Source organism: Hemiscyllium ocellatum, unplaced genomic scaffold (genome assembly GCF_020745735.1).
Source record: "Hemiscyllium ocellatum isolate sHemOce1 unplaced genomic scaffold, sHemOce1.pat.X.cur. R23, whole genome shotgun sequence".
Taxonomy (NCBI): domain Eukaryota; kingdom Metazoa; phylum Chordata; class Chondrichthyes; order Orectolobiformes; family Hemiscylliidae; genus Hemiscyllium; species Hemiscyllium ocellatum.
Genome location: NW_026867618.1, coordinates 3,503,089 through 3,525,925, shown reverse-complemented (window position 1 = coordinate 3,525,925; position 22,837 = coordinate 3,503,089).

Here is a 22,837-nt window from a genome sequence, read left to right as displayed (position 1 = left end):
GATGGATTTTCTTCGGTTTCTCATTTCAGTGTCAGTCTGAGCATCCCCGTTGGTGTGAGCCCGGAGTCTCCTGCGGGCACTGCTGCTCACTAAAATGTGTCTGACGGTGAAAATATTGAGCAGCAGAATCAGAAGAAATGGGAGAGCCGGGGTTAGAATGTGGTGTATGAACTCGATTGTGATCCAGACAGGGGAATGTCGATTAACGAATGGTACAAAGCAAAACCAGGGGACGTTGCCAAGCTGATACCGACCTGTGAACATAAAATACCAGAAAATGTTCTTCAAACAGCTCAGCACAGTCACTGCTCCTAGAACCACAGCTGCCATTTTTTCACTGCAATACTTACTTTTCATCTTCTGGGAACAAATGGCCAAGAATCGATCAAAAGTGAAAGTGACGGTGAACCAGACAGAACAGTCAGTGGCTGTATAAAGCAGGACAGCGTGGATATTACACACGTGGATGGAGGACAGGAAATAGAACTGTTCCTCATAAACAATAGGAATGTGTCGCAATATCAGGTCGAGGATAATGACCAGTAGGTCCGCTACTGCCATCGCCCCCAGGTAGCGTCTGACACATGGAGCCAATCCACAATCTTTGTAAAGCAGGACGTAGATCGTCAGTACATTAACTGTAAGAAAAGAAAACCAACCCATTATACATCAGAGGCACAGGGAACAGTTTTATTGTGGCTCCAGTGAGACTTTCAACTGTGTCACTTTACTCAGAGATGTATTAAAACAGATGGAACAGCAAAAAAAAACACAAATGGGAAGGTCTGAATTACTGACGAAAATGTGTTCTAAAACCAGGAAACTATCGCTCCCGTAACACAGAGAGACACAATGCATAAGAATAAATGTCTTCTCAACTATTCCCACACACTCAGTCACTCAAGCACACGTTCTTTCCTGTTAAGAATACGGAGGGTGAAAACGTTGCTGTCCTGAAGAATTATCTCCGAGTTCCATGAAGCAAAGTGAACGGTGGAAATTTCTGTGTTTTAGTCTCAACTGTAGGTGATACGATGTCGTGAACAAATGTTAACGAAGGGATACAGCATTCTTCCGTTTAACTATCTGAGGGGAATTCGGGACAGTTTTTCCTTCTCCCTGGAACGGGATCTCTTCCTTCGGGATGTTATCCTTTGTTCAGTTCACTGGTATCCGGCCGTTAACAAATAATGTCAGGAATTGAATATTCCACAGAATGTCAGTTGTTGAATGTTTCTGAGAATGTCAGTTATGGAATGTTCCAGATAATGTCTGATACAGAATATTCCAGGGAATGTCGGTTTCAGAAGGTTCAAGGGCAAGTCGGGTATCGAACGTCCCAGAGAATGTTAGTTATACAATGGTGTGCGAAAAGTCCAGTTTTGAATGTTCCAGAGAATTTTGGTGACATAATGTTCAAGGGATTGTCAAGTAGAGAATGTTTAGAATAAAATGTTCTGGGGAATGACAATTATAAATATTTTGCGGAATGTCGGGTGGAGAATGATTGGTATAGAATGTTCTGGGAAATGTCAGTTATAGAGTCTTCTCGGTAATGCTGGGTATATAATATTCCGGACAATGTTGGTTACAAAATGCTGCGGGGAATGTCGGATATGGAATGATAGGGATGGAATGTTCTGGTGAGGAATTGCGGCAACAGAATGTTGTATATAGAATGTTCTGAGGAATGTCAGCTATAGAATATCCCGGGTAATGTCAGAAGAGAACATACTGTCCATTCATTTGTTGCTATAGTGTCAGAGTGTCGACACAGATGCCTCCATTACACTTGGGTACACAATCCAACTTGTAAGTGACAGCCATTCAAATGACTCGACCAACATGGTCCATCTCATCCACTGCATACAAAGATACCTGAGCGTGGTACATTTGTGAGACTGAGCAGAGGTTTCAGCAAACAATGAATGTACACTGCACAAGAATCAATAGGCAGAATGTTCCCTCCCCATTGAGGAACATGTTTACAGGAAGGGACATTTGGCTTCGGATCTTCAGGTGGCCATCGTACAAGGCGGACTTCGGGACAAGCAAATCGCAGACTGATTGAGAAGAGCCTGATTGCGAAGTTCAGTTCCCATGGGGATGAACTCAAACTGAACCTTGCATTCATGTCATACTACAGGTGACCCCATTGCACTCTATGTATGTGCACACGTGCACACAAACACACACAAACACACTCACACAGACACTCTTTCACACATTCTCATATGCTCACACATGACCACCCTGCACTCCCACGCACACATGCACCCACTCACAGACTTATACCAGATTACATTTTCTCACAGGTATCCACTTTCTCACATATATATACAACCCCACACTCACACCCAGGCGCATACACTCATTGGGTTTCTGCTGCAATGCACACATATCAGTTTGTGGGGTGAATTTGAACTTGCAGAACTGCATGACTCCATGCAAGATTCCGTCACTTTAACTTTTGGAATAGAATCACTCTGAGCTAATATTGGTACCCAGAAAAATTTTAACTTCACACCTTGAATGTCCTATGCGAGGTGAGATGTTAAACGTTGTCGTGAGATTGCAACTTTCAAAATGTTTTGGGATCTACATAAAGTCATCGACTCGTGGAGATGTAGAATGTGGAAACAGACCTTTCAGTCCAACTCATCCATGCTGACCAGATATTCCAATATAATCTAGTCCCATTTGCGAGGACGTGGCCGATATCCTTCCAAACCTTTCCTGTTTGTAAAACCATCCAGATGCATTTTAAATGTTGCAATTGTGCCCAACTCCGCCTCTTTTTTGTGGCAGCCAATTCTAGGCATGCATAACATTCTGTGTGAAGAAGTTTCTTCTTAGGTCTCTCTAGTTTCATTTCCCTCTCATCCTAAACCCATGACGTCTAGTTCTGGACTCCACCATTCCAGGGGAAAGACTTTTTCTATTTATCCTAAACATGTAATGTATACTTTTTATAATCCTGTATAAGGTCACCCTCAACCTTCGAAGCTCTGGGGAAACAGCCCCAGACTATTTAGCCTTTGCACACACCTCAGATCCTCCAACCCTGACACCATCGTTGTCAATCTTTCCTGAGCCATTTCAAGTTTCACAACATTTTTCGAAATGAAGGAGACCAGAATTGCACGCAATCTTGCAAAACTGGCTTAACCAAGGTCATACAGCCGCAACATGTCCACTCAACTCCTATGCTCAACATGCTAACCACTAAAGGAAAGCAAACCAAACGCCTTCTTCACTATCCTATCTTCCTGCGACACAACTTTCAACTAAATAATAACCTGAACTCCAAGGTGTCCTTGTTCAGCAACACTCCCTCGGACGTTACCATTAAGTGTTTAAATCCCGCCAAGATTTGTTTTCCCGAAAAGCAACACCTCGCATTTATCTAAGTTGAACTCCATCTGCCGCTCCGCAGCCCATTGACCCAACTGATCATGATCCCGTTATAATGTGTCATTATACCTTTGGTATAATCGGCAAAATTGCTAACTATACATCCTATGTTAAGATGCAAGTCATTTATATAAATGCCAAAAAGCAACGAGACTTGTGGCACTCCATTCGTCATATCCCTCCACTCAAAGAGTGTTCCCAAAGAGCTCTACCCAAGACCTGTCAGGTCCCGGGGATTTATCTTACTTAATGCTTTTCAAGACATCCATCACTTCCTTCTCTATTTTATGGACATTTTTTTCAAGGTGTCGCTATCTATTTCTCCACACTCTGTATCTTCCATTTCCTTCTCCACAGTAAACGCTGATGCAAAATACTCATTCAGTATCTTCGCCATCTGATGCGGCTCCATAGAAAGGCAGCCTTGTTAATCTTTGAGGAGCCCCATTCACTCACTAGTTCCCCTTTTACCCTTAATCTATTTGTAATCACTCCTTGGATTCTCCTTAACACTACTTGCCAAAGGTACCTCAGTCCCTTTTTGCCCTCCTGATTTCCCACTTTTGAGTATTTCTTCTTTCCTTATACTCTTCTAAGGATTCATTCGAACACTCCTGCCTACACCTGACAAATGCTTCCTTCTTTTCCGTAACCAAACCCTCGATTTCTCCAGTCATCCAGCATTCTCTTCACCACTTTTTTGTATCACACGAACAAGAATAAACTGTCTCAAGGTTCTCGTTAGCTCATTTCTGAATGCTTCCCATTTTCCAGCCGTCACTTCACCTGTGGATATCCGCACTCAGTATTGCTAATACTCACAACAATTGCCTTCCTATAAGTTATAACATCAACAGTGAGATCGGGTCTATGCTTTTCCACCACAATTTTAGATTTACGGTTACTAGCAATCACCTACTCACAACTTAGACAAGTGCCCTGCCTTTTTTCACGATAGTAGGTCAATTTACGCCCATTCTCCAGCAAGTACATCCACATACTGACTCAGAAAATCCACTTTTACATTCTTACGAAATTCTTGTCCATCTGAACCCTTACACGGTGCAGTGCCAGTCTATGTTTGGAAAGTTGGAATCTTTACCGTAACAACGGTATTATTCTTACAAATAACTGAAATCTCCTGACCAATTTGTTTCTCAATTTCCCACTATCTATGAGGGGGGCGATAATACAATGACAATAAGGTGATCATCATTTTCTTATTGCTCAGATCCACCTAAATAACTTCACTGGATGTATTTCTTAAAATATCCCCAATACAGCTGTAATGTTAAATCTTATCAAATACGCCACTCCCTATCCTCTCTTGTTTCCTTTTATATCATTTCAATCGCATTTGCATCCTGGAGCATTATGGTGCCAGTCGTGTCCATACCTGAGCCACGTTTCTGTAATTGCTATGAAATCCCAGTCCCATGTTCCTATCCATGCCCTGAGGTCATCTGGATTCCCAGTTGGGCGTCTTGCATTGAAATAAGCAGCTCTTTCACAAATCTCCCTGCCGGTATATTAGTTCCTTTACAATTCAGGTGCAGTCCATCATTTTTGCAAAGGTCACTTGTACTCATGATAAGATTGCAATAATCCAAAAAATGGGAATGCTTCTAACATACAACACCTCCTTAGCTACGCATTCATATGTTCTATCAAAATATTCCAAACCTCACTAGCTCGTCGCACGGGGAATGACACGGTATCACGACCCTGTCTGACCTCTTTTTAAACTCCTGCCGAGCTTTGTATGTTTTCTGTTCAGAATCTCATTCTATTCCGTTCCTAGGTCATGGGTACCAATATGTTCATTGACCTACTCCTGCTCCCTCTCCACTTTGAGGACATTCCACATGCTATCTGAGACATCCTTGATCCTGACAGCAGGGATGCAGCACACCATTCCGAATTTTCGCCGCTTGCCACTGAAATGCCTGTCTGTGCCTCTGCCTAGACAGTTCCCCTGACACAATCAATCGCTTGGATCCTGGCGTACCTCTCGTGCATTACAGAAAGGCGTATTAACAGACACTTGGTACATATCCCTAAAAACCCATCGTACCCGATATTTGGCAAAGCAGCGTACTTGGTTGAAATGAAAATGTGTTTTTGGTTGAAACGCAGCAGGTCAGGCAGCGTCCAAGGAACGGGAAATTCGACGTTTCGGGCAACAGCCTTTCATCAGGCTTTTGCTCGAAACGTCGAATTTCCTGTTCCTTGGATGCTGCCTGACCTGATGCGCTTTAATCAGCAACACATTTTCAGCTCTGATCCCAGCATCTGCTGATCTCACTTATTACTACTTGGTTGAAATGGCGATAACCGCAGAAGATCACTGCCACCTACCTCTCCTAACTTTCTTCGAGCTTACCCATCTGCATGACTGCATTTGCGGCTTTCTCCCTTTCTATAACTGCCATCAGACACACATCTTATGTCTCATTAATACCACATTGCATATAACCCTCGCTCCAATCGATCCATTTGATCTTGCAGGATTCTCAACAAACGACATTTCTTGCATCTATGATCCTCAGTAACTCCTAAATGCTACCGAAGCTTTCACATCCGATAAAGAGTATGCAGTAACATAAAATATCTTGGCCATTCAAAAAGTTGAAAATTTTAACCCATATTTGTTTAATATTACATTTCGTGACACTGCAATCCTGCTGCTATAAAATTTGTTTCTTATGATTCTGCTCCACAACATTCTGACGTAGAATGTTGTGGAGCAGAATCATAAGAAACAGACTCTGAAGAAGCGAGTGCTTCCAAGTAAACCTGATGGATTATATCCTGGTGTTATGTGATTTTTTTATATATTGTCCACCCCAAACTAACACCAACACCTCCAAATCATAAATATCCATATTGTTTGTCATTCATCTTTCCATGTAGTTTTAGTAATTTTGTTAAAGAAAGTAGATTAAAGAAAAGTGTTGACTTGTTTCTAACATTGACCCTAAGACAGTCTGAGACCTATGTCACACCTGTTGCTGTGATCAGTGGAGGGTAGGACGAGAAAAGGAAACAGTGGCAAAACCAATCCGGGAAAGATCGACACGTGAACCTGAGGTCAGTGCTGGCTAAGTTGTCGGGGCGGGGTGGGCGGGGTGAATTCTAATTTATTTGCATTTCGAAAAGCAAGGACTGATTATGGACAGTCAACATGGGTGGCTGTGGAAATGATATGTCATTAATTTGATTGGGATTTTTGAAGAGATGACAAAGAAGATTGATGAAGGCACTGAGGCAGACATTTTCTGGTCGAAATTCAGCAAAGTGTTCTCATGTTCAGATTGGTAGACAGATTTGTAACGGTAGGTCGTAAAGGATCCAGAGGGAGCGAGCCAATTGGGTTGAAAATTGACTTCAATGTGGAGCGTTGTTCTTCAGAATAGAGGCCTGTGACCAGCGGTGTGCTGCATAAATCTGTACAGATATCACTGTATTTTATAATTCATATAAACTACTTGAACGTGAATATCAGAGGCATCGTTAGTAAGTTTACAAATTACATCGAAATGGTGGTGCAGCAGACAGTGAAGTTGATTACCTCAGAGTAGAATTGAACGAAAATCATATGGGCCAATGAGACATGAAGTGGAAGTTGAAGTTTAATTTCGATAAATATGAGGTTTTGTAGTTTCGAAGGAAAATTAGAGCAGAAATTATATGGTGACTGCTGAGGCCGTGATGACTTGCTCAATAAAGCGAAGACCACAGCAATTGTTGTGTTCCGTGCAATTAGAGTCGTAGGTAGAGAGAGAAGTGATGAATGCATTTGGCTATAGGAGTTCCTGTGGCATATTGCATATGTACAGGACGTGGGTGAGGCCACTTGAAGAATATTGCACACAATTACGTTGGCTCTATTAAAAGAAGAATGTTGTTATACTTGACAGGGTGCAGAAAAGATTGACAAGTATGTTCAAGGACTAGAGAGTCTGAGCTACAGTGAGAGGCTAAATAGGCAGAGGTTTGGCCCCTGGAGTATCGAAGGCAGAGGAGTGACATTAAAAAGGTTTATAAAGTCTTGACAACAGCCTGTTTCCCAAGACAGTGAAGTCCAAAACAACATGGCATATGTTGAAGCTGAGCAGGGAAAGATTTAGAAAATATATTAGGGACAACTTTTTCACGTAGAGAGTTGTGCTCGTACGGAAAGTGCTGTCAGGGGAAATAGTGAACGTGGGAAAATGATTAGGGCAAATGCCCCATCCCGCTGCTATTTATCTCTCAGCATCCCTGCGCACAAGCCTCATTTCTGATGAACGGTTTCTGACCGAAGCGTCGGTTCTCCTGTTCCTTGGATGTTGCCTGGCCTGCTGTGCTTTTTTCAACACCACACTCTCGACTCCAAACACCAGCATCTGCTGTCCTCACATTCTTCTATCGATTCGGTGTGGACAGGCTGGACGAAAGGGTTTGTTTCTGTGCTGCATTCAGTTTTGATTGTATAAGAGGGATATGGCGAAAATCAAAAAGAACATTAGGAATGTAATCCTCTTGCGTAGATGTTTGCCTTGCCTCTATACTAACGTTAATTCAAAGTTACGTGAGTTAAGTATTTGATGTGCAAGTGATAAACGGAAAATTGGATTCACGCAAGAAAGTTGGGCTGAGCACACAACCTGATCAGCCACAATCTAAGTTCAAAGTGGAAAAGGCTCAAAGTGTCAACTGACACATTCCTGTTCCTCGGTTCTATGTTCCTGTTTCCATTCAGCTGCTCAATCCTTCTGGACAGGAGCAGTTCGAGGTCACTCATAAAGTCTGATGCACAGAAACTTACTTGGGCTCCTGAAGATTGTTACACACCGTTCAGGGTCATTTAGCAAATGTATTTGAAAAACCCAGTCTGAGAATGAAAGAGACCTCTTATCTTTCCCTGCCCTGTCTGCAACCTTCGCTTCATTTATTGGTCATTTTGCAGATCCTGATTCACTGCAAATACAGCCCTCATACATCGCAAAAGGATGGTTCATTAAATCCTCTGGACTCCCTGGTTTCAACATTCAATAACAGATCTTCCAGGATAACAGCACCCGCTTAATTTAGAAAAACAGAATGCGAGAACATTTGAAACAGGATGTCCTTTGTCCCCAATCCAGCCTTGCCATTTAATAAGGTATTGGCTGATCCGCTCCAGATCTTAAATGCCTTCTAATGTCCCATTCTTTATGGCCCTCGACTCTCTGACAACTCAACATCCATTTATATCTGCTTCACATATTTTCAGTGAGTTAGCTCCCCTAATAGAGAATTCCTGACATTCACCACTCTTGGTATTTGAAGGAAGCACTCCTAACCCCTATAGCATGACCTACGTCTATGTACTTAAAATATCTACACAAGGGTTCAATTAAGAGTGACTGACCCTGATACCAAGGCAATGGTTGACTGAAGATGACGTAAAAGAGCGAAACAAAATTGGAATGAATGGGAATCAGTGTCAACTCCCCATTTGTTGGAGTCAAACGTGGCACAAAGAAACGTGTCTGTTGTTGTGGATGTCAATACTCCCAGTACTAGGTCATCTCTGCAGTAGACCTCATGGTAGCATTCTCGGAAGGAACATCTTCGACCGCTTCATCAATATCTTTCCACAACCTTACGATCAGAAGTGGAGCTTGTCATTGAAGGTCGCACAATGTTCAAATCAATGTTTTATCATTTAACTCCTGGAGCTCTCTGAGTCCACGTGGAGTACGACCTGGGCAATATTAAAACTTGTTCTCTTAAAGTGCGCTTAACATTCATGTAACAGTCCTGCTATGCACCGCACGATTCCACTGATAAAAAATGTTGAGATGAATCAGCAACTCACGCTCACTTCAAAGGAACATGCGGGCGCCTTCAATCATCTGAGACATTTGTACAAAAAGAGCGACAGTCCATTCAGTCCCGCAAGTCCATTAGACAGAAAGATACAAACTCTATTTTCATAGACTAGATTCCCTCAAGAATACATCATGTCGACAGTCTAGAACCTATTTTTTTGTATTTAAAAGGTAAACGTGAATTGACTGTTAAAAGGAAATGTGACTTTTCAAACTACTCAGTGTTAAGCAAAACATCATTTATTTAAGTGTTATAGATAAAATACAAATAAATAAATGGTATTTTGTGATTAGTTAACTCGATTGGAAAACATGATTGAATAATAGATCCATTGACTATTAGGAATTAACAATTTCAGTCAAGAAAACTAACATACGCACACGCCTTGGCAAAAAGGAAAACTTAGACACGTATTCTCACAAACTGTTCTCCAATCCCGGAGAGGGAAGAAAAAAGCATAGAGAATTCAGATAGGGTCGCAGCCAGGAGACATTCACAGATAATGGAGAGAGGCTGGGGAGACAGACTGTTTCACGCTCTTCCTTGCGCCTCCACTGCTCGTGGTACACACAAAATCTTTAACGTGCTTTGCTGGCTGTAAGGAGGGAAGCAATATGTTTCATGAATCTTCAAGGAGGCATCTTAAATCGTCAAGAAACAGACTCTCTATGTCGGTCAGAAGTCAGTGGGAGTAGCTAACTGTTTGAGAAGGAAGTTATTCTGGCTGTTGTTAGGACTGTGAAAAAACATGACGCTCATTGCAGGTTGACATACACCGAGTGCACATTAATGTCGGGAGAGTTCATTCAGAGCTTCTACCTCTCTCTCAATAGCCATGGAGCTCACAGAGCCACGTAATATTAGGAAATCCGAATTTGACTAATGAATGTGTGTATAACTTAAAATAATGATGGCATTGTACATGTTGGTCTTGTCTCGTGCACGTCCTGTGCAGTGTAACTTGTGTGCCTTACTCTGCTCAAATGTTTATTCACCCTATGGCCTATATATTTTTGATTACCATGATCTGTCTATCCTGCTCACATAAATGTTTGTTTTTCACGGTACTAGGGTACACGTGACAAACAATCCTCAGTATCGTATTGAATTTCTCACCTTATCAATGTCTCTTTTGGAAATACATGATCCCCACAAACATGAAACTTTCGAAGTAAATCTCTCTTCTTTTTTCACAGTACTATACATTAAGCACTCATTTTCTTCACTCTCTCCTCATGGCACTAACATCTGTGTCGGTGGAAAGGGGATCATTGCCTGAAAACAAAATCAAACCTACAGCATTCGAAACCTCGGATTCATGATAGACGATAAAGTTACGCTCAGACAACAACTCTCCCGAACAAAGGAACCGAAATACATCACGTGGAAGACTATTTAAAAGACACCAGGCAAAGAATACGCAGAACACTACACAAGTCAAACAGGGAGACAATAACCAATCCGCATCCTCGATCAAGAAGAGCGACTGAACGCAACGACCAGTTGTCCTTCGTGGCCAGACATTCAGTTGACAACAACTACAAATTAGACTGGAATAGTACAGCGATGGCAGGACAAGCTAAACCGAGGAGACCCAGAGAATTCTGACAATCACGGCGCTCGTCCACGGACTCCATGAATAATCAGAGACCCATACCCATTACACTGGCAACTACAATGAACAAATGGAAACGGCAACAGGATGCAGGAGTAACTTAAGGAATTAATTTCCAGATGACACAATACAGCAGCGCTTCACAGGAGGCGGTAACACATTGAAAATATTACCCAGGCAGGGGTGGAAACGTCTGAAAATAAATTCCTCAGCTCGATAAACATGCACACTACCATGGTAACTGACACCCGAGCGACAGATCTTTGCACAAACCTTGAAGTCAAATCTGTGCACAGTGCCCAAAATAAACGTTCATCAAGTTCCGATTATTGGATGAAGGTCGCTTTGCCTATGCACTTCAATCATCTTACAATGATGGACAACACACCAAATACTGCACTAACTATTCATACCCAGATATGTACTGTCTTTTGGTGACTCATGATCAAGGAGATCCTGGTCCTTTTGAACAACACATCCGAAGCTCACACAATTTAATTAATACGGAATGAAATGGATACTTTTTGCTGCTCACAACCAATTCATTCATCCGCCTTTCAAATTGTTGTGGCCCAAACACTGATACATGTGATATTCCACGAGAAATTGACTTCAGTCCTGACGAGGGTGCTGTTCTCTGTATTTTCGCCACTAAATAATTCTCAATTCATTTTATATTCAGCCTTAACCATTGACTTGAGCTCACATGTCGGCAACCATGGGAAATTATTCTGCAAAATCAAATAGAACACTCACACTTCTTTTCATTTGTTGATGAAACAACTATGACAATCTCCACCGGTTTCTAAAAGAAGATTTCCCTTTCGTGGAGTTAAGCTGACAGTGCCAAGTCATAACCTAATATATCACGTGACTGTTTTCATATGCTTTCGAAAATATTCTCAGACTTTCCTCAAAATTGACATCAAGTTGTCCAATATTTAATTTTGTTCAGATTTCCCACTCACTCCCGTTTTAAATATTTCAGAGTACAATAGCTGCTTTTCAGTTTTCAGGAGCCAGCATTTCCACAATCTAAAGAAACTTGAAGGATGTCACATAATTCTGTCGTATAACATTTTTAAAAATAAATAAGGACATGAATTGGGAAGGTTTGGAGGGATATGAGCCAGCGCAGGCAGGTGGGACTAGGTTAGTTTCGGACTATGGCTATTATAGACTGATTGGATTAAAGGGTCTGCTTCAGCGCTGTGTGACTCTATTGCTCTGCAGTTAATTCGATTGCCACCTCCCTGAACACTCGGTGATGGGGTGCATCCAGTGCAGCATCTTAACCAAGCTTCAATTCAATTAGTTTTCGGACTTTATTTCTTTATTAATTTTGATCTCACTGTTTCTCATATTCACCACTCACTCTGTCGGGGACAATTTCTGGCACATTTTCTGTGTCTTCCTTTGTGGAGATCGTGCTATTGTACTCCCCTCAGTTACGGGCAGAATACACTCCGTGACAGTGTGAATACATCAAATCACTCCGTCCAGAAGATAATATCCATGCTCACCTCGCTTGCTCAGAAAGTCCTAAGATGACAATAGTTGAATGAAACTGTCATCTTTATTGTCGCTGACAGCACAGTCATCTGCCTCGTCTGAGGTCACACTTTATGCTGAAAGAGAAGATATAAAGCTTTGTCCACCTCATTTTAGAATCCAAAGAACTTCACAGTTTCCAACTGATATAGTTCCAGAGAGCGACGTGAATACGTGTGTGACCAAATTATTTATTGCTTGGAGAGTGACCAGAAGAAGTAGAAGTGAAGACTGAGAATATTGTGGAGGTAGTGGTGGACAATTTTAGTGAAGCAGGGAATATGGAGTAAAAATCACCGCACATCCAAATTGGCCACGCTAGTTGTGAGCATTTTGTTCCTCCCATATGCTTGTAAGTGAAGGATATGCATTACATGGAATTGGCGTTGACTTTGTGATTCAAAGGTAATACAATAGCTTGCAATTGTTTTGCCAAATAAAGATCATAGAAATAGCAATTGCGTTCAAAATGGTTTACAGAATTGTTAAATGCACAGAGATGGACTTACCAGGAACACCAACAATGGCGAGAATAGGATAGTATCCTGCCTGAATAATCATCAGTACACATTCTATACGAAAAGATAGCCATAACCAATCCTTAGAAATATAGTACAGACCCCAGGATAAACCCCTGACCATTGATGGAACACTCCAGTCTAATGTTATCAGATTTTCATCCATTTTGGAACACTCCGGTCCAGTTGTCAAATTCTGATCTCTCCTTCTCTCTCTGGAGTTGCTGATCTCAATCGTGCTGAGGATGCTGCTGCCGCTGATACAGTATGATAAGACATTAAAGAAGCCACCTCTTATAACAATAGGGAAGTACTCTAGTGACACTTTTCGGATCCATGGAGACTGACATCAATCACAGTCATTGAACAAAAGCTCCCTTAATCCTTTTCACAATAACACTTTTAACTTAACCATCATACCTGATCTGGGTGGGATGTTGACATCGCCTGATATTGGTTTTATTGCCCATATTCATTTACTTTAACAATGTTAGATCGAAAGGAGAAAGGTGAAGCTTTTTCTACACAGTCTGAATTAATCTTTTGCGTGATCTACATGCAATGATGCATGTAAATGCGTTCCTAAAAGTCATTTGAAATGCTGTCACTACACTGAAATCTCTTTTATCACAACAGCTTTCAATCTAAAAACTGCCTCTTGGCACAACTGCCCTGAACACACACACAGAAATACACAGGTGTGTATTTCTCTGAACTTCCCTCTTACTGCTTTAATGAGGCAATATTGTCCCTTTAACACAACAAATTTCAATAATCTTCTTGTGAAGCCGTAAACATCTTATTGCACAGTTTGCATATACTTTGCTCAGATTTTTTGGACTTAGCCCAGAAGTAAACGTTACATTCACAATTGCCTAATTCATTGGAATGTAAAGGTCAGAGACAGAATGTATGTCATTGGTTAAGGACCATGAAGGAATAGGAGACAGTGGCTGTGGAGAATGACTAGTGATAATTTACCTTCCACCGGACACCAAAACTTTTTAACAGGCTGTATAAAATAAAGTACAGGGAGAGAAGGGAACAAATGTGGAACAATGAATGAGGCGTGGAAATGTCACCAAATAGAATGTCGGAAAATGATTTAATACACACTGCTCAATCAGCATTTGTGCAGATAGATACGTTTGTGCATTTATGCACAAGACCTTGAGAATGTACAACGGAGATATAGTTAATAAAACATGACCCATGAGATTTCCAATGTTTATAAAACATTAAAACATCACTTAATTCTGTGTTCAAGTCTTAACGTTCGACTTTTCTGAAATTCAATGCTCGAAACTCACATTATTTTCAGGATGTGTCGTGTAAATTCCTGCTTCTGATATCCGAAACTATTTCAGTTAATCGACTTTATACCAGGAAATAAACATATCGTCCTGGTGGGTTCTGTCTACAACTGCTGTTTGTCATAATATTCCGGATAAATTTAGTTGCTACAGACACAACACTTGAACATATTACTCTGTTTTTCATCCACTCGACAAAGTATCACAGTACATGGACATTTCCAAAAGGATTAGGAAGTCTGTGGACTTCTGTCGATAACCTAGTTTTTTGTGATTTTATTTATTTATTCCTCATCTATATTCTATCCCTTTCTTTCTCTCTTTGAGCAAAGTTAGTTAATCTTCTAATCGTTCTCCGTATCCCAGCTCTGAAAACTCCCTCTCTCATTTTATACCTATTGATAACTCTTGGACGACAAACAGAAAAGTGTGCAGCTGGCCAGAGTTAACTGGAAAGGGGAGCAGAGTAGGGTAGACTGTGAAGCAGAAATGGCAGGAGTTTCTTGGGATAAATCAGATGCACAGCTTAAATTCATCCCAAGGAGAGAAAATATACTCAACTGAAGACAAGGTAATATTGAGTGGTAAGGGAAGTCAGAGACAGAACTTAACCAATCACAAAAGCATACAATGTGGTGATGATTATGAACAATCCAGAGAATGAGGAAACTTGCAACACCAACGGACAATAATAAATGAAAGCAATGGGAAGGAGAGGATAAAATAGCATCGCTAGCCTGTTGATAATATAACAGAGGTTTGCAAGAGGGATTTAGATAAAAAAACAGAGGAGAGAGGGAAGTTAAAGGAGTACTTGAGTAGATACTTTTGAATCAGTCTTCATTTTTCAAAACACCAGCTGCCTCTCAGATCTTCGAGAGCATCAGGATGCAGAGGTGAGTGTAGTGACCATCACTAAAGAGAAGGTGTTGAGGAAGCATAAAGTCCTGAAGGCAGAGAAATCACCCGACTGGATGGACAAAACGTTCTAGTTCTAAGGAGAAAGCTCAGTAGATGGTGAAGGCGTTGTTGGTGATCATTCAGGAATCACTGGAGTCATGGAGAATCCCAGTGGATTGGAAAATGTAACCAAACACCTCAGCCCGATTAAGGAAAGAGAGACGCGGAAGACAGGATGTTATCGGTGTCTCGGAAATTGGAAACTGTTGTTAAGAAGTAGGAACGCCAGATATTTGACTCACGTTTCATTTCTTCACAACCCAAAAAAGGCATTTCGGATAAAGCAACATTTCACTTGTCCCATACACAACTGAATTTACACCCTGTTTGCATATGTTTCTCTTTCACCTCAAGTAAAAGCCCATTTGTGCTTTGCATTAGGTCTCCACGACATTTGCCTTCCGTCATCCCTCCTTTACCACTCTAAAGGTATTAACAAGCCAAATTTCCATTCCTTTTCAGTTCAGAGGTATCACGCTGGACATGAAATGTTAAGTCTGTTTCCTGTCTTCACAGATGATATCAGCCCTGCTTAGTTTCTCTAGAAAATGTTAGCCTCGAATACATTTTCAAACAAACAATGAAATCTGAATCCTATCAATCTGAAGCAAAAGCTAAATTTGCTGGAGAAACTGGGAGATTTGAATAAGGGTCACTCGAAGGAAAGATCAAATCTGATTTCACTCCACAGTTGATGCCACGCCTGCTTAGTTTCTGTAGCAATTTCTGCTTTTGAACAAGTTCCAAATGTATGTATCACAGCTGTTCAAACGACCAGTCCAACATGGAGCGCCATACACCGGGAAGGGAACAATACCATAATGTGCGCAAAAACATTGGTTCTGAAACTACATAAGACTGGCATCACTGACACTACCGAACTCCTAATCATAGTCAGGAAGAGAAACAAATGGAACATACTCACTGTAAACAGCGAAAACAGCATTTGTAGAAGGCATAATAATCAGAAAATTATGTTGGTGTGTTTTGTGGAATGAAAGAAATTGGTAGAGTTACACCATGGAGAGAACCTCAGCGGAATGGGAATATTAAAATGAAAGTGTGACTGCATCAGAAACCAATGTATATCACTGAGTACAGAGTTGATGGGTGAAGGAGCTCAGGGTAAACTAACGACAGACAGCAGAATTGCACTGCTGGGAATGAGCCTCAAATTGGGTATTCATGTGGTGTTGTACACCACAGCCGCAGCAGAAGCAGAATTGTGTTCACTCAGAACCTGCAACTATATGCCTGGGATAATCTATCAGTCCACCATTAGCATCAAGCCGATCTATGGTTCAGTGATGAATGCGAGTGAACTTGCCAGGGTCAGGACCATGTGAACCTGAAGCTGATGGCAACCCGTTAATACGACAGCATTGAAAGGCTTACATTCCAAACAGAAGAACTAACTTTTGACAGAGAGGGCGAAACGTTTCCACAACTAACAGGTTAGCTCGAAGCTCGCATTTGTGCCACATCCAGTCGTAAATAATGCTGGAAATTTTTTAATAAATCACTCGAGAAGAGGGCTGCACAAATATTCCCAACCTATGTAATGTAACAGCCTTACACAACAGTATATAAAAAAAAATCAAGGGTGCAGTATCTGAACCACCCTCAGGAAGAAGTGTTGATGGATGATCCACCTCGCCCCTGTCATCATGTCCAGAGAATCAAAGACTCCAGTCTTCACCCAGTTCAATTGACTGCACATGACATGACAAAACAACTCAACACAACAGATATGATAATACATTAGGTCCTGACACTATTCCTGAATTTGGTCTGAACAATTATGTCACACAGCAATTCATGTCCTTGGGGATGTTGTTTCATTCCAGCTCCAACTCTGACATCTACCTGGTAATGTGTAAACTTTGCCAGGTATGCCCAGTGCCCTACGATGAGAATAATTACAATTCGACCAATTACCACTCCCTCAGTCCGATCCGGACAGGCAAGTTGGAGGTAGTTCTTTTTGACAGAGCGGTGAAGCAGCACAGAAATAACCTGCTCAGAATTGGTTCCAACAGGTCTCCATGTGGAGATGGTGCAGATTTGCAAATGTCACTGGATTCCTAATCCAGACCCTAGCAGTTGGTGCAAATCAAAAAAGAAAAAATCAGTCAGATTTCGTGATCAAAAATCTGGTGTCTGTCATATTGACTTTAAAATAAATATCGATTAAGAATATCAATTTGACTCAGCAATTTGACTCAGTACTTTCAGGTAACAAATCTCTGATGCTTTCCTGGTCTGATCAAAAAGTGAGGGAAGGCAGACAGACATGTGATAAACGCTTCAATGGACTCTGAAAATGCCAAGAATGACACTCAATTGTATCAAATTGCTCCAAGGTTTTAAAAGCTAAAATCGGACAGAACACCTGCCACTAGTCTCAGCGTCTCAAATGGAATAGCAAACACAGTCCTGTTGAGACTGCAGAGACATGGTCCAGAACATCAGACAGCTTATGACAACATTTACAGAGATTTCCCACAGACAACACAGCAACATCGGAAAGTATTAGGCTATTCAAAACATTAAGCCTCCACATTCGACTTCATGGTTGAACATCTCCTCAGTGCACTTTTAGCACACGATGTATATGTCCATTTATATGATTAACAATCAGAAACTACTAAATAGGAACCGCTGTATTTTATTTCGTGAATAAAATGTGCTACCCCATTCAATATCGTAATGCCTGATCGCCATCTGTGCACGATAGACCTGCTCGCTCCCATTCCTTCAGAGTTTAGAAATCTTTACTTATATTCAGTGTTTTCCCTTCGACAGCCTTATGTTGCAGAGAATTCTCCAGGTTCACCAGTCTCTGAGTGAATATATTTATTCTCATCACAGTGCTGTGTAGCCTGCCTGCACGTAATACCAGTTGCTTTCGACGTCCAGGCCTGGGGAATTATCACCCCTGCTTCCAATCTGCCTCACCCTGTCAGAGCTTTGTGTATTTCACTGAGCTCACCACTCATTTCGATTAGATTACTTACTCACTTACACTATGGAAACAGGCTCTTCAGCCCAACAAGCTGACACCCGAGCTGCCGAAGCGCAACCCATCCACACCCATTCCCATACATTTACCCCTTTACCTAACACTAGGCCAATTCACCTGATCTGCACATTTTTGAACTGTGGGAGGAAACCGGAGCACCCAGAGAAAAGCCACGCAGACACGGGGAGAATGTGCAAACTCCACACACAGTCGCCTGAGACAGGAAATGAACCCTGGTCTATGGAGCTGTGAGGTAGCAGTGCTAACCACTAAGCCATGGAATATATGGCCAGTCGACCCACTCACTGCTCCCACAGCAAACCTGTCATTTCGAAATTCCAATCTGGTCATCCTTCACTACACTCCCTCAATGCCAGATTTTTCTATTCTTTTGGATTCGAAGATAAAAACTGTTCACAATATTGCACAACGTTCGAGATGAAGTCTCACTAACGGCTTGTACAGCTGCAGTAAGATATTCTTATTCCTGTAATCAATTCCTCTTTAACTGAAGATCAGTGCACCAGCTATTATCCTAACCAATTTTTGTTCCTGCGATATTGCTATCATTGACTGATGTACAAGGAGATTCAGATGCTATTCAGTTTAAAAGCGGCCAACTTAGTGGTCTATGTATACTCGTCAGTATCTCAATGCCACTCTTTGTATTGACTTCTGGATTCAGAGCTCGCTGCCTGGCATGTACAGGCCTACGCAGAAGGAAGCAAAGAAATAATTGGGTATGCAGGTCCCATTATAGATCAAAATTTCCCACCAATTCATTTATTAAATGGTAGGCTACCTTTCTATTTCTTTTCTAAAAAATGCACAAAGTAACATCAAACTCAATTGTTCCTCATCTGCCGTATGTCTGCCCATTCACTCTACTTGTCACAGTCACCTTAGAGATTTTTTCAATCCTCCTCATTCATTCATAATCCCAGCTGTGCTCCAACAAAAGATTTAGAAATATTGCAATCCATTCCCACTACCAAATTTTGTATGTGTATTGTGAGCAGCTGACACCCAAGCACTAACATCAATGATAATTGACAAGCCATCCACTCCAAAAGCATCCATTTATGCCTACTCACTGGTTCTTGTCAGGTCTGCCATTATACCACCATGTTCATATGTTGTCTCTAATCACATATACATTTACTTTACACACCAGGTTTGGGATTCCATCAAAAATCATCCCGAAAATCCAAATGCATTGCATCGATTGTTGTTCCATAATTTGTATAATGGATGGTTTCTCAAAAATGATACCCATTTCATAAATTCATGTTTACTTTGACTGTGCCCGTTAATTTAGTGACAATTATTTGTCCAAATCAGTTTAATTACTAATGCCACTTTATTTCATTTTTCAACAGATTTAGATGTTCTCCTTTTGCTGGGTTGACTTTTGCTTCATGTTGTTTTCTGTGAAGACGGAACTGAATTAATTGTTTCATAGTTCTGACATTTTCATGTTCTCCATTCTCAGTTCTCTGGTTTCACACTATTAGGAAGATGCTTTACTTTATAAGTGAAATCCCTTGTTCGTCATCGATAGACGAAAAGAGACAACTGCTATCTACTCACCCTGTCCATGCAACTCACAAGCTTATACCTGAATTACTCACCCACTCAACTTCCTCTGCTTCGAGAGAAATTACACGAGTTTATCTAACCTCTTTTAAAGCTGATATGCTCCATTACGTGGAAAATCCTGCTCGGTCTCCTCTGTACACCTTCAGATGCAATCACATCCTTCCTGTCATGTAAAACACAGACCTGCACACTGTATTCCACCTTGGCCTAAACGAGGTGATATATAATTATTACAATCTATACCTCGATGAATAAAGGCTATTCGTGTTGTCCCTGCTTCATTAACTATTAACTACTCCAGTCACATTCAGGGATCTGTAGAGAAGCACCCTCTCAGCTCACATCCAAAAGTGTTTTGCCATTCATTGAGTACTGTCCAATCTGGTTCCTTCTTCCTGTGACAAAACTTCATTGAGACTGGCATTGATCACAGTCACTAAACAAATAGCTCCAGTCAATTCCTTTCAATGTACAGCATTTTATTCCACAATTATACCTCGTCTGGATTAATTACCACAAAACTGAAATTGTTCCAGCGAGGTTTGCGATGAGGGGGAATGATGGATGCTTACTTTTCACAGGCGAGATGAGATGATTCTGCTGCTTTGTACACACGTAATCCTGCATCCACCCGCTAAAAAAAATCAATAGTTTTTTTCTCTTTCTATGCTGATATTTCCACCGGTGGAAGTGCTGCCAGTTAGGGAAGGTCTGTGGTTCCAATTGATTACACAGAAGAAGTGGAGATTTATTGATCAAGCGTATGAACCCATCAGGTTTGTCTTCAGACTGAGATCACAATACATTCCTCTCATTGCATTAATAAAGGCGACATTGTATCATAACTCATAATACGCTTCAGTACAATTTCAGCAAATCTTTTCTTGACATCATTTTGATTGAGAGCAATGACTTTTGGATGTTTTTACCTGACTGCGAAGACAAATGTGATACGTTCACCTCCCTTTATCTTTTAAGCCCATGGATTATAGAGTCAGAGACATTAACATGTATGTTTGCTGAGATCTGTGAACAGTAATTTCTACGATATTCTGTGTTAAAAGATATGACGTGTGACTCTGAATTTAAACATATTACACTATCATGCATTCACCATAAAAAGGACTAGATCGTACATAAGTTTCCAAAGGATTTTGGGAAGTAAAAATACTTTCGTCAATAATCCAATTTTCTCTATTACTTTATCACTTCATCCACATTTTCTCTCCATCTCATAAACAAATTCTCTCACTCTTCTCTGTGTCCCATCTCTCTTGCATCCGCCTCTCAGCTTTGTACTCTTGATCACTTTCTTTTCCTCACGATGCATGTTTCCTCCCGCCAACATCCACATTTTCTTTCTACTCAACGTCACCTTCGTCAAGAACGAAATGCAGCAAGAGAACAAGAAGATTAGGAAGACTAATGATTATAAGCGATTATGCACCCATGTGAAATATTCTGACTACATCTAGGCACCACAAAGGATGTGAAGGAACCAAGAGAGTTTGCAGAAACGATTCACAGTTTGGAGGAATGTTAGTCAAATGTATGGAATGCAGAATTTGGGTCATGGTTGCCAAAAGGAAGATTGAAAGAAGATATTGTCGAACTATTCAAAATCATGCCAGGTTTGTCAAGGATAGACCGAGAAAAATAACATATCCCAAATAATGACAGAATGAAGAGCCAGTGGCAACATATACTTTGAATTTGTAAAATAAGTGAAATAAACAGGAGAGCAACTTTCAAAGCGTTAAATAGTTTGCATGCACTGCATACACAGAGAGAGTACAGAATCAAGTCGTATCATGGAATTGCAGAAGATAGTTGAATTATTATGTAACAAGCAAATGTAGAGGACGACAGGGACAGTTCAGGACAGAGATAGAAGGGACACAGCTCAGTCTGAGCTTGATCAGATGCGAAGGGCTGAATGAATAGTATCTTCGTGTAATGATTCAGAGACATACTCTAAATGCTTTCGGAACCTAGGGAGCATGGTGTCATTATAAGTAAATCATACTGCAGCTGCACAAAAAACTGCTGCTGCCATATTTGGCGGATTGTGGATTGTTCTGGTCACCACATTACAAGAAGTATGTGGACGATTTGTAAAGGGTTCAGAGGAGATTGAGTAGGATGTTGCCTGGTATGGAGAGAAGGTCTTACAAGAAAAGGCTGAGGGACTTGAGATTGATTTTGTTAGAGAGAAGAAGGTTGAGAGGCGACATAATTGAGACATATTTGATAATCAGAGGGTCATATGCGTTTGTCAGTGAGAGCCTTTTTCCACGGATGGCGATGGCGAACACGATGTGACTTTGCTTTAAATTGTGGGGTGATATATATAGATCAGATGCCAGAGATGGCTTCTTTACTCAGAGAGTAGTAAAAGAGTGGAAAGCACTGCCTGCAATAGCAGTAGCCTCTACAACTTTAAGGGCATATAATTGTCAATTTAAAAGGCATATGGACAAGAATGGAATAATGTTGGTTTGTTGGGCTTCAGATTAGTTCTGCAGTTCGGCGTAACATTGTGGGCCGAAGGGACTGTATTGAGCTGTAATGCTCTATCATCTATTTCAAATTAAATACATTTACTGAAGTTCGACATTTAAGACAAATTAACAAATTACTCGTTCTTTCTAACTTCAATAAAAAGCAAGCTCCGCTGAGATACAAATTACATTGGCTCAACAGCCTGAATTTTTGAAATCATTTCAACATCTAGACTTGTCAATAAAGGAAAAACACTCGGGATGAAATAAATCTACAATGAGAAGAGAAAATGATGGAGATGATTAGACCACAGCAAATCAGAACATACATAAAATGAAACTGAATTTGAACATATTCGAAGTAATATGAACTTTTTGTGCCAAAATGTTACTTTCGACTCAAGAATTTAAATCTGCTTCTACTGCACAAATGCTGCTGGAATTGCTGAGTTTCTCCAAAACTTTCGATTTCCATATTGCCCTTT